The sequence below is a fragment of the Urocitellus parryii genome, chromosome 10, assembly GCF_045843805.1.
Source record: "Urocitellus parryii isolate mUroPar1 chromosome 10, mUroPar1.hap1, whole genome shotgun sequence".
Lineage (NCBI taxonomy): Eukaryota > Metazoa > Chordata > Mammalia > Rodentia > Sciuridae > Urocitellus > Urocitellus parryii.
Window position 1 is genome coordinate 79,563,184 of NC_135540.1, and position 11,714 is coordinate 79,574,897.

The 11,714-nt window shown below is 41.7% G+C and overlaps 1 long non-coding RNA gene across 1 annotated transcript; it reads left to right on the forward strand.

Moving 5' to 3' along the window:
- Positions 1 to 2,431: 2,431 nt before the first annotated feature.
- On the forward strand, positions 2,432 to 11,548 carry LOC113196913 (uncharacterized). Its single transcript, XR_003302627.2, has 4 exons — positions 2,432 to 2,547; positions 3,532 to 3,607; positions 6,184 to 6,245; positions 11,418 to 11,548. It is a non-coding gene; the product is annotated as an uncharacterized LOC113196913 (long non-coding RNA).
- Positions 11,549 to 11,714: the final 166 nt, after the last annotated feature.

The following is an 11,714-nucleotide window of genomic DNA, read 5'->3' on the forward strand; positions in this document are numbered from 1 at the left end:
CCTATCTCACTTGGCTTTTAGCTCTAAATAGACAAATGTTGGTGGCTTATGGATATACCACACTTAGGGTTATTTCTAAATGAGAAAAACATCCTTTGTTATGACTTCTAGGCCACTAATTGCAACACATTTTGAGCATTTCTTTTGCCTCAAAAAGGAAATCAAATGTACTGTAGAACCCTAGCAAACCAGTCTGCAAACAACACCACAAATTTCTGAAATTTTGCTTAGCACACTACTTTGAGACAAAATAATAACAAAGGAAGGAAGGAAAGAAGACAGGAAGGAAGGAGGGAAGGAGAAAAATTTTATCAGAAAGATATTTTTCTTAACTATAGCTAGTTTGGGCTGCATCTATGAAACAATATGCTGTGAATTCACACCTCACTTTTTGTGTAGGGCGACGCAGGGCAGTGCTGGGCCTTGTGCATGCTAGGCAAGCATTCTGTCATACAATCACATTTAAGGGCCATGTGGACCATGAGGGTCTCACTAGTGTTTTCTCAGCCCACACCATGGGACCTTGGAAGAGGGAGTATTCACTAAATATGTCCTGGGCAGACACAGAGTGCCTGGATGCAACTCAGAGATGCAGAAGGACACTCAATTCATCAATTTATCATTGCTGTGTCTAATCTTTTGTTTCCTAATTTGATGCAAAACCCCAGGCAGGCAGGGCCTCATGCTTGTCTTATGTACAGTTGTATCCTGAATTTTCAGGAGACAGACAACCACACAGCAGGACCTTGGAACATTTTTGTTGAGGTTTTACTGTTTATGAGAACAGGTAGGCCCTGCTTTTAGAAAATTGTTGCCCTAGATATCCAAACTTACAAAAGTCAATAAATTAGAAGATATTCTTGATCATACAGAAGTGATTATTGCAAATTTGCTTTCACGATGAAAGCATGCCTCAACTTATAAATGTCTTCACACAACTTTTAAGAAGCACAAGTGCTGGAAAATTCAGGGCACACCTAACTCTCGGGCCTGTGCATCACAGGGCCACGTGGAAATGATCAGGATAAAAAGGCTGCCCTTCGCCCCAGACAGGTGACCCACTAAGCCTCAAGAATGAGACTATGCTAAAGCGAAACAGGCAAGGACAGTATTATAGGTTGAATTTTGTTCCCCTAAATTCTTGTGCTGAAATCCTAACCCCTAGTCCTTCAATGTGACTTGATTGGGAGATAAGGCCTTTAAAAAGGTAATGAGGTCACAAAAGCAGCTCTAATCCAATCTGACTATTGGAAGATTGAGACCCAGACTAAGGGAAGATTGAGACCCAGACAAGGAGGGAAGCCTGTGTGAGTCACAGGGAGAAGATGCCATCTGTAAGCCAACAAGAGCGGCCTCAGAAACCAGCTCTGATCTCCAGCCTCTAGAATCAAAAAAAGCTAAATTCCTGCTGTTTTAGTCTCCCAGTCTGTGGTATATGTTACCGCAGCTGTTAGCAAATGCATACAGGCCTAGAAATGAGAAGATATTTTTTGGACTTCCCTGTACTGTTTCATAGACTAAAATTACAATATAGAAGTGTCCAAATGCCAGGCAACACTATGGGAAAGCAAAAGCAAACAATGCACCCCAACTTGTTCCACCCTTTGAAGTGACAGCTCAGCTGGGTCTTTCTCTGCATCTTGCGCTATATTACTTTTCCCCAGATGTGAGGTGGTGACTCCCTGGAGAGGGCTGCCTTACAGAACCAGCACCATGTCAACTTCCCCACAAAAAACAGTACTAGGGAACACCTTGCCTTTCTTCTTAACCATCAACAAGAATTTACTTAGCTCCTCTCGTGGCAGAGGCTTAGATCTAAGGATGTCGGGGGAAATGGGTGTCATCCTAACCCTTAAGAAGAAAGCAAATTTACATGAAAATGAATTAAACTTCCTCATCTCCCCCCTCACTGTCTGAATACAATCACATTATTTGTATATTTTTTGATAATAATTTGTACAAGTGTTGTAGAAAAATCAGTGACTTTATAAGTCCTAAGGCTTCATTTAAGAAATTGGCCCTGGACTTATAAAATAGGTGGTGGGATAGAGATATGGTCAATGTTACAGACAAAGAGAGTTACATTCTCTCACTGAAAATAGGCCAAGCATCAACACAACAATTTAATACATTATTCCCCTTAATAGAAGCCCAAATCAAATGTCTCACTCAATCAAACTAAGTTAAGAAACCCTCTGTGAGCTCCAGGTTAGGCTCCAGCAGGCCTGTTTTGCACACCACTGGCCGAGGTCTGTTTGTATCATTAAAAAATTATCTTAACTGCTGCCAGAAGTAATTGGCCCATCGCTGTCCACTCTTCCGCAGTAGAACTAATGTTTCCTGTGGCTCTGGATGCCTGTGAAATAGCATCACAAGATAAACACCTCCAGAAGCTGGAGAAAGCGAGCTGAGAGGGAGGGGAACCCTCTGAAAGAAGTGATATGCCCCAGGGTGAGGGGGCAGAGTGCCGATGGCTTCAGGGGACAGCGACCAGACCAAGATCTCCGAAAGACAGGCAGATGAGGAACACCTAGACTGCACAGACAGGTACATGGCTCATCTGGTGAGAGTCACTGGCTTCAGATTCTGGTCCTCTTATCACCTCTCACCCTCTGATATAGGAAAGTATAACCACGCACGGTGCCTGGGCAGTTCTGAGTGAGCCCTGTTTCTAGGTGTCTCCATTCTCCCTTCCTCTCCCCTCTCCCCTCTCCACTTCCTCCTCTTAATTTTGTCTCCCTTGCCCCTTTCCTATCTCACTTCCTCCCCTGCCCTCTTCCCGTAGTCACCTCCAATATTCTATGTTGCTTGTTCCTGAGCCCCTTACCTTGGCAAGAGGAGCTGCTCAGTGGGTGGAGAGCAATCTCTAGAAGCCCAGCCATGACTCTGGGATGCTGACATCTGGGGAAGCCCAGCAGGGCAAAGAAACATCCTTTCCTGCCCCGCGCCTTCTCCCAGCTGCATGTCTCTCCCTTAGTGGCTGTCCTGCCTGATGGCGGTGTTTGGTTTCCCTCTACTTGGCTCACTGCCCAGAAAGGCTGAGCACCGTGCATGGTACCAATGGGCTGGTGGGAACAAAGGTGGGTGGAGGGAGGAAAGTAAGGTGTGGGGGTTTGTGCCCTCTTCCCTCCCCAAAGCTGGCCTATCCCTCAACAGTCACTTGCTATCCTGCCTCTCTGTCCCTTGGGCTACTGGGGAGATGGCCTTTCTCTGACCAGCTGGGGTTGCTTTCCACCCTACCCAAGTGCCTGTGAGTAGCCCCAGGCACAACTGCACAGGGATACCTCTTGATTCTTCTTTCAAAAAGAAGCCTGTCATTCATCTGTAAGGCTGCAGTTCACTCACCACCTTCAACCTTCAAGATCAGTTTTATGATTTTTGTTGCTGTGTTTTGTCCACTCTTGCCTGGCCATTTCGAGGACTCCTCTAACTGGCAGTTTTTAGTTCCATCTCCCCATGGTGCAGGCTAAGACTCTATTGGGTCTGAGCTCTTGTTCTCAATCCTGCTTCCTCTCCTCTTTTCTTTCACAGGTATTAGATCTGCACAAGAGACTGAAGGCTTTCCTGCCTCCTCTCCATTTTTTACTCTCCTCAAGCCTTCCCCCAGGTAAATCAGTCATGTTTCTAACTCCAATTCTGGCATCTGCTTCCTGGTGACACCAATTAGCACCTGGCCTTACTAAACTCCACTCACTGTCTCTCTCTGTCAGGCCCATGACTGATGCACTTTGATATTCATTTAATAAAATTTTACAAGAGATAACATATTGACTTGGGGAGGGAAAAGTCCCTGGATCCCTCCAGAGCTGCTCTGCCCATGATCATACCCAACAAAGAAATGGAACTCAGAGACCACAGATCCTGTGGCATCATCTAGTACTCATGCCCTGGCCCACCCGGGCCTGTGGAAGGGATTCTAGGAAAACAGGTAAAGGTTGGCGAGAGTTGAGAAGCTGCTGGACTGTGGGGAACAAGAAGTGACAGTAACAAGAAGCCCAAGGCTCTGGATTTTTTCAATAGGACCTTAGGAAAACACATTTAATCCTAATCGATAGGAAGAAAACGTCCAAAGTCATTAAAGACAAAAACAGTACCAGAAAAGTTTGAAGTCTATTCATTAACTCTAGAGTTCAGATTTGTTAGCTGCAAGTGGGGCTATTCAGCCTCCCCAACCTGATCTATGTAATGAAGAGGAGAAGATGAAGAAGTGGAGGATGATTCTCAGTTGCTTAGATTGGGACATGGGATGTCTAATGCACTTTTGGGAAATATCTAGGTTCGTAATTCTTTCTTTTACTTCTGCAACACTCCACATGTTTTCTCACTCTTCCAAAATGGAATGACTGCCACAAAAATCCTAAAAGCAAAATTAATTTAGTTTACAAAAAGAATATGTCACAGGGAATCCAAATATGCAGACTGTATTTTCTTGGGTCATCCTAATTTCAAGGATTCTGGCCTGTTACAAAAAATAGACAGATAATTAATAGGATCACTTATCTTCTTTGTGGTTCAGAATATTTGATCCTGTTTTTCACGAAAGATTTTTAGGACAGGAAAGGAGATGGGGAAGGAGAAGTATGGCTGGAATAATCTCGAAATTCAAAAACTGTGTTTCATTCCTATCATATCAGTTCTTGATTCTTTCTGCAATAAATGAAATTCAGTGTTTCTCACTCGGTATCCCCCTTGCTCCAATTCCAGATGCATAATTTGTGTTGACTTTTTGATTATTTGTGTGTATGTGGGGGGGTATCATAAGAAAATGCCAAAGAAGGTAGAAAAATCTCCAATTCCCACACAGTAAAGCAAATACTATTTATCAGACACTCCAACCCCAGGCAGCTTTCAGGTTCTGAGGTTCTTCATCTTGGATCCTGTTTCCCACATCTGATGGAGCAGTCATATGGATTCACATATTCAAGTCAGGATCAAATTTGTCACTAGAGCTCATTCTTGCTACCTTGCACAAATTTCTCTCTTAACAGCAGAAAGATTCTAGAAAATCTTCCTCTCTAGCCCAAGTGGCCCTGCTACTCTCTCCCCACTCCCCTCTGCCTTCCACAGGTCCTGGGTCTGACTCTCCAGGAGGCTCGGTTAAGGTGGCTCTCCATCACAGTGGCATCCAAGCCTTCTGTCCAGTCTTCCCATCTCTGCACAGGCAACCCTGCAGTCCTGGCTGCAGCCTCTTCCCTCTTCTCACTTCAATATTCTTTTTTATTATTATTAAATTACTTATTTATTCTAATTTGTTATACATGATGGCAGAATGCAATTCATTTCAAATTACATATAGAGAGCACGATTTTTCAAGCCACTGGTTGTACACAAAGTATTTTCACGCCATTCGTTGCTTCATACATGTACTTAGGGTAATGATGTCTAACTCATATCACCATCTTTCCTACTCCCTTGCCTCCTCCCTTCCCCTCTCTCCCCTTTGTCCTATCCAAAGTTCATCTATTCCTCCCATGCTCCCCACCCCCATCACCATTATAAGTCAGCATCCTCATATCAAAGAAAACATTCAGCCTTTGTTTTGGGGGGATTGGTTTACTTCACTTAGCATAATATTCTCTAACTCCACCAATTTACCTGCAAATGCCATGATTTTATTCTCTTTTAATGCTGAGTAGTATTCCATTGTGTGTATATATATAAAAGTTTCTCTATCTATTCATCTACTGAAGGGCATCTGGGTTGGTTCCACAATTTAGCTATTATGAATTGTGCTGCTATAAACATTGATGTGGCTGTGTCCCTGCAGTATGCTGTTTTTAAGTCCTTTGGGTATAGACCGAGGAGAGGGATAGCTGGGTCAAATGGTGGTTCCCTTCCAAGTTTTCCAAGGAATCTCCATACTGCATTCCATATTGGCTGCACCAATTTGCAGTCCCTCCAGCAATGTATGAGTGTGCCTTTTCCCCCACATCCTTGCCAATACTTATTGTTATTTGTATTCTTGGTAGCTGCCACTCTGACTGGAGTGAGATGAAATCTCAGAGTAGTTGTTATTTGCATTTCTCTAATTACTAGAGATGTTGAACATTTTTTCATACATTTGTACTTCAATATTCTTTTGTACTCTATTCCCTCTGATGCTCCCTTTCACTTGATAGAGCTCCTCTGTCCATTCCAATTGTTTTCCAAGATTCCCATTGGAAACAAACACTTCTATTTCAGCCTTCAAGGGTAGAGGAATGTCATCTTCAATGCTCCACAGTCATTGGGGCCAGAGAGAAGAGGTAAGTATATCTTCTGGCATTTCCCATTGATGCTTCCAATGGCACCATCACTTCTCCACTCTCATTCAAAACCCTCTTCTCTCTTGACTGACCTCCCTTAACGTACACATTCACATAACTCCTCTCTCCTTCTTGTTATTCTCATCCATAGCCTACAGAACATTCCCCCTTATGCTAAACACTTTGCCATCTTACTTACACACTTTCTCTCCACTCTGACCTCTAGAAGATGTTTGTGTCCGTGCAAACAACTTATCTCTCTCTGTTAAAATTGGTTTGACTATACATGAACTATACAGGTAAGTAGTTTTAATAATTTAGGGATCTCTTATATAAAACTAGTATAGAAGCTAAGGCAGATCAGGGCTAAAATGGTGACTTCATGTTATTAGGAACTCCTGTCTTTCTGCTCCACCATCCTGGCCTTGGATTCCATCCTTAAAATAGTTCATGGTCTAAATTGGCAGAAAGGAGAAGAAATGGCAGATGAGCACAACTTCCTGGTGATTTTCACTTCAAATTTTTTCCTTAACTCCCACCCCCCCACACACCCAATGACTTTTACTTACACGTTTTTATTCATCTCTAACTGCAAAGAAAGCTAATTATATTCTCTTAGCAGGCTCCATTGCTATTCTGAATAAAAGCAGGGTTCTATCCATAATGAGTAAGCAACTAGCATTCTTGCCATGTAGTTCCTGTTCAATATCACTGACCTTCATTTCCTTTCCCCTTCAGCAATTATGGCCATTCTCTGGACTCTCTCACCCAAAGCGCTCAATTCCGGATCTATTAAGTTCTAATATCCTATTCTCCAGCTCTCAGCATCTAGCCTTGTAGATCCCATGCTCATTCCTGCTCCGTCTGTCACATGGTGCCTCATATGGAATCCTTCCATCCTTCCATTCCCCGTAAGATGTATCCATCTGGGGAGACACCAAGGTGGAATTAGATAAACAGAGGGTTTATCTAGGGAAATGCCAGTGAGGATCAAGGGCAGGGGAGCAGGAATAATCAGGAAGAGCTTTGGAGCCATGGTGCAGGCCTTGACTCGGGGTGGAAGAAGGAACTGAGTAGGAAGAGCCTGGTAGCAGTTGAGTTCTCATTCAGGTCACTGGGAAGTCCTAGGCCAAAACTGCCCATTAGAGGAGCATTGTGTTGGGCACAAATGACCCCCTTCCAATGATCCTCTGTGCTCAACTTCCAGTTCCCGCTACTATTAACATGTTTATCTACATCCCTGATGATCCACACCCCTCTCCTAAAATCTCACCAGGGTCTCTTGCCTTCTTTTTTGTGTCCTTGATATCTGTCTCCTCAAGATGCTCGCTTCAGTAATTAGCCCAATTGCTCTTACTTCTTCAGCTCTCTCAGGGAGAGGTCACAGCAAGAGCTGAATCAGCACAGTGGGATCTGGGGAAACAGTCCCAGGTTTTAGATGGCTGGTACATAATAAATTCTCAGTAAATATGTAGTAGAGGAATATATGCATATTTTGCCTTTTCCAGCTGATGGTAAGCTTTCTGAGGGTGGGGACTATGTTGTATTTATCTCCATAACCTATCTAATAACCCACAGACATAAATACAAAGTTGTCAAGCTAGTAAAGTTAATCTACTAATTTTGTGCTATATTAGAAACAAATTATTTCTCTAAATTCTTCATTTAATGCCTAATATGAAACCTGTCATACGATAGGTGTTTAATAAGTAAATGTTTGTTTTAATTAAAGAAAAATTAAAAATAAACTTTCACTCCCTGAATGTCACGTGCATATTAAAGGCATTGAACTAAGGGAAATAAGAAGGAGCTTATGATTTATCTACCTAAATCATTTCATTGCCTGTGGCGTATCTACTTTTGGATACTTCGTGGGCTTGAACAGAGCAATCTTATCTATCCCACGAGTACATTATGCCATGCTTGGGATCAATTGTAGCCATCAGTATATTATAGAAGTGCATGTTGTTTGATCATAAATGCTTATCTCTTTGGCTGGTGATTTTAAGGGCTCTGGGTGTCAACTAGAAGAAGCTGCAGGAAGTGGAACAGATCCAGAGTATGGACAGATTTAGATTTCTGCTGAAAACAGAAACTCAAAGCATTATCTTGAAAACAACCAAGAAGTCTCGAACTCTGGTGCACACCTGCAATCCCAGGGGGTCAGGAGGCTGAGGCAGGAGGATTGAGAGTTCAAAGCCAGCCTCAGCAATTTAGTGAGGCCCTAAGCAACTCAGCAAGACCCTGTCTCTAAATAAAATACAAAAAGGACTGGGGATGTGGCTCAGTGATTGAGTGTCCCTGGGTTCAATCCCTGGTACCAAAAAACAAAACAAAACAACAACAACAAAAAACAACAACAAAAACAACCAATAAGACCTGAAGGGTGAATACTAAACAGAAGCCGTAGTCAGGGAAATCCTTTTCCTCAAACTAAAAATATGGAATACTTCTTAGAATAAAACTGTAGATATGCATCCTGTAAAATGCTGGGGAGTGATTTTGGCCAAATTATATTATCTTATTATTATATTGTGTGTATGAATATGTAACAAAAAATCTCACCATTTTGTATGGCTATAATGCATCAATTTAAACTTGTAGAAAAAATGAAAAAAGAAAGAAATGCATTTTGTAAGGATGGAACCAACAGTAACTATCAATCAAACTAATTAGGGTATCGCCTCTGGTGAAATCAGGTTGTTTATGTGTAAAGTAGTTACAACTTTACCAGGTATTGGTGTACCTAGGGGATAAGGGATAAAGGAGAGAAGGTAGACATTGTAGGCTGCAGGGCCAGCCATGAGGATCTGTGGGGTCTGCACAGGCAGTGTGTATCTGGCCCATGGTTGCCTGTGCAGTCCCAGGTACCACATATTTCTATCATAGACTTCGATGATCAGACTCTCAGAACCTAATGCCAGTAGATACAGAGACTCAAATTTCCTTTGCTCTGGTTCATGCTCAGCACACACTTTTCGAATTATAATTTGATTTCTCTCGTAGGATAAGAACCCACCAAGTATTATAGCAGATGTGTCAGTTGCATTTTGTTCATTGTAATTAATACCCCAGCCTTTTGATTTACTTTTCAGTCTCTTGGGAACAAAGCTACAGTGAGTCTCTCTTCAAGGAAAACTGACAAGAGGCATGCTTCTAAGCCTTCAGAGCTGAGGGCAAGGTCTGCAATAGTGATGTCAAAATGCCAACCAGCGAAGAAACCTTTGGTGGACAGGCACACAATCAGCCCTCTCTTATGACATCCTACTATCTCCATACAATAGATGTCACCATGAGATGAGCTGTGTTAACACAGAGTGAATAGCCACTAACAAAAGGTATAGAAAGAAACTGTGTGTGTGTACCCACACGCATGTGTGTCCAGAGAAAGGCACTTTCTTAACAACACTAGAAAGCTCAAAGAAAGTAGTTAATTCAATTACATGTGCCATAGGGTCTTTCATTTTTATTACGGAGGCTTCCTCAAAGTGAGTGCTGCAGAGATGAACAGGATGGATAGAGTATGGATTGATGGGTGAACGGATGGATGAGTGAAGCTAAAACAAAGCTATTTAATTTAGACTTTGAACTTAATAGCTCACAGGTATCAGAAGTTACTGGGCTAGAAAAGTTGATCTGCTACTTTCTTACTGTATTGGAAACACAATTTTTCCAAGTTCCTCATTTCATTTAAAATATGCCTTAAGGGAATAGTTAAATTCAGAATAGGGTCAATAATAAACTTTTATGGATTTTTGCCAAACTAAACGAATAAGAAATGATATGTTTGGAACTCTTACACTAGAAGTCATGGGGTAAGCCCAGGAAAAATCTGAAGGTTATGCCAAACAATTTAGAGATTCACTCTGACAGGGTGAGGAGTCTCTCAATCCATTAGTTTTATATTAATATCTGTAGGGAAATGTGGGCCATGAATAATATTTAGACCACAGTTTTCATCTTCACAGAGTTAAAAATCTGGGTAGTTTTCATGACTTGAAATCTGGGCAGTTTTCATGACTCATACTTTTTTCTTTCTTTTTTTGTGGATGGACACAACACAATGCCTTTATTTTTATGTGGTGCTGAGAATCGAACCCAGGTCCTGCGCCGGTGCTAGGCGAGCGCTCTACCGCTGAGCCACAATCCCAGCCCATGACTCATACTTTTGTTAGGTCATTATTTTAAAGGCATTCATAAAAGTCTTTGAGGGTGGTGATTTGTACACAATACTAGTGAATTTTGTTAGAAGGCACATCAATTTAAACCCAGCTGCTAAACAAAATGACAGCCTCACTTTTTTCAATGCCTCCTCACAAGATATATGTATGTGTATGTGTATGTGTATGTGTGTGTGTGTGTATAGTGTATATATATGTGTGTGTGTGTGTATATATATATATATATATGTATAATATGTATAATATGTACATGTAAAAATGTACAAGTCACCAAGTGACTCTGATGATTATTCATATTAATCAAGATAAGACTCTAATAAGCTATATATAAAAAAAAAAAAACCCACGACACAGCCATGCTGCAGAGTCAGGGACCCGCTGAGTGAACTCGTAGAAGAGCCGCAACATACGGGTTTCCTTGACAACTGTTCCCATAGAACCAGTGTTCAAAGATAGGCACAGACAAAGCAACCAGAGAGATTAATCAATGATCATGCTCCAGTATCTAAAATGGCATTGAGATTTGTTGATATTGTAGTACCTACTTCTAAATTTTGGTGAGTGTGTTTCAAACTCACTTTTCTCCTTTGACTACTTTTTTTTTTTTTTTTTTTTAGTGGAATTCCCCTTTTTTCTTTCTCTTTCCCAAATAAGAAAGTCCCTTTAAGGAAGGATAACAACCACAGTTAAACTGCTACTTTGGAAAATCTACCCTAAAAAAAAATAATTATTTCTCATTTAAAACCAATAATTCCACCAAAAGGACAGCAAGTGAGTCACACAGAGGGGATCCCCGAAAGAGGGGTAGTTTTTCGAGATTTAATCACAGCTTTGTGGAAACCTCTACATGTGGTATGGTGTGTACCTCCACAGTTCTGGTGTACTGCAAGATACCCAGAAATTAATTTATAACTCAAGCTGTCGCCAAGTTCACTCAGACCCAGAGAAGACTCAGTTCCACCCAGCCAGCCTCTTTCCCATTTGCTTGCAGAACAGAGACTTCTCAGCAAACAATTCTCAGTGTGGAAAGAAAACTGTGTGCAAACAGCGGACAATTTGAAAAAGGGCGGGGACAAAGAGCTTACAGAAGGGCAGTAGGGATGAACAACACAAAGAAAACCAACGTGGCAGAAGAAAAGAATCCTTTGAGGTATTAAAATAGTTCCACTAAGCCAATTCTGGCCACCCATATCAGAGAAATCAGAAATGCAATTACTCCAACCCTGAGGAGTAAATACAGAAAACAAGGAGCCCCAGGGAAAGTATCCCAGAATACAGACGTAAATTA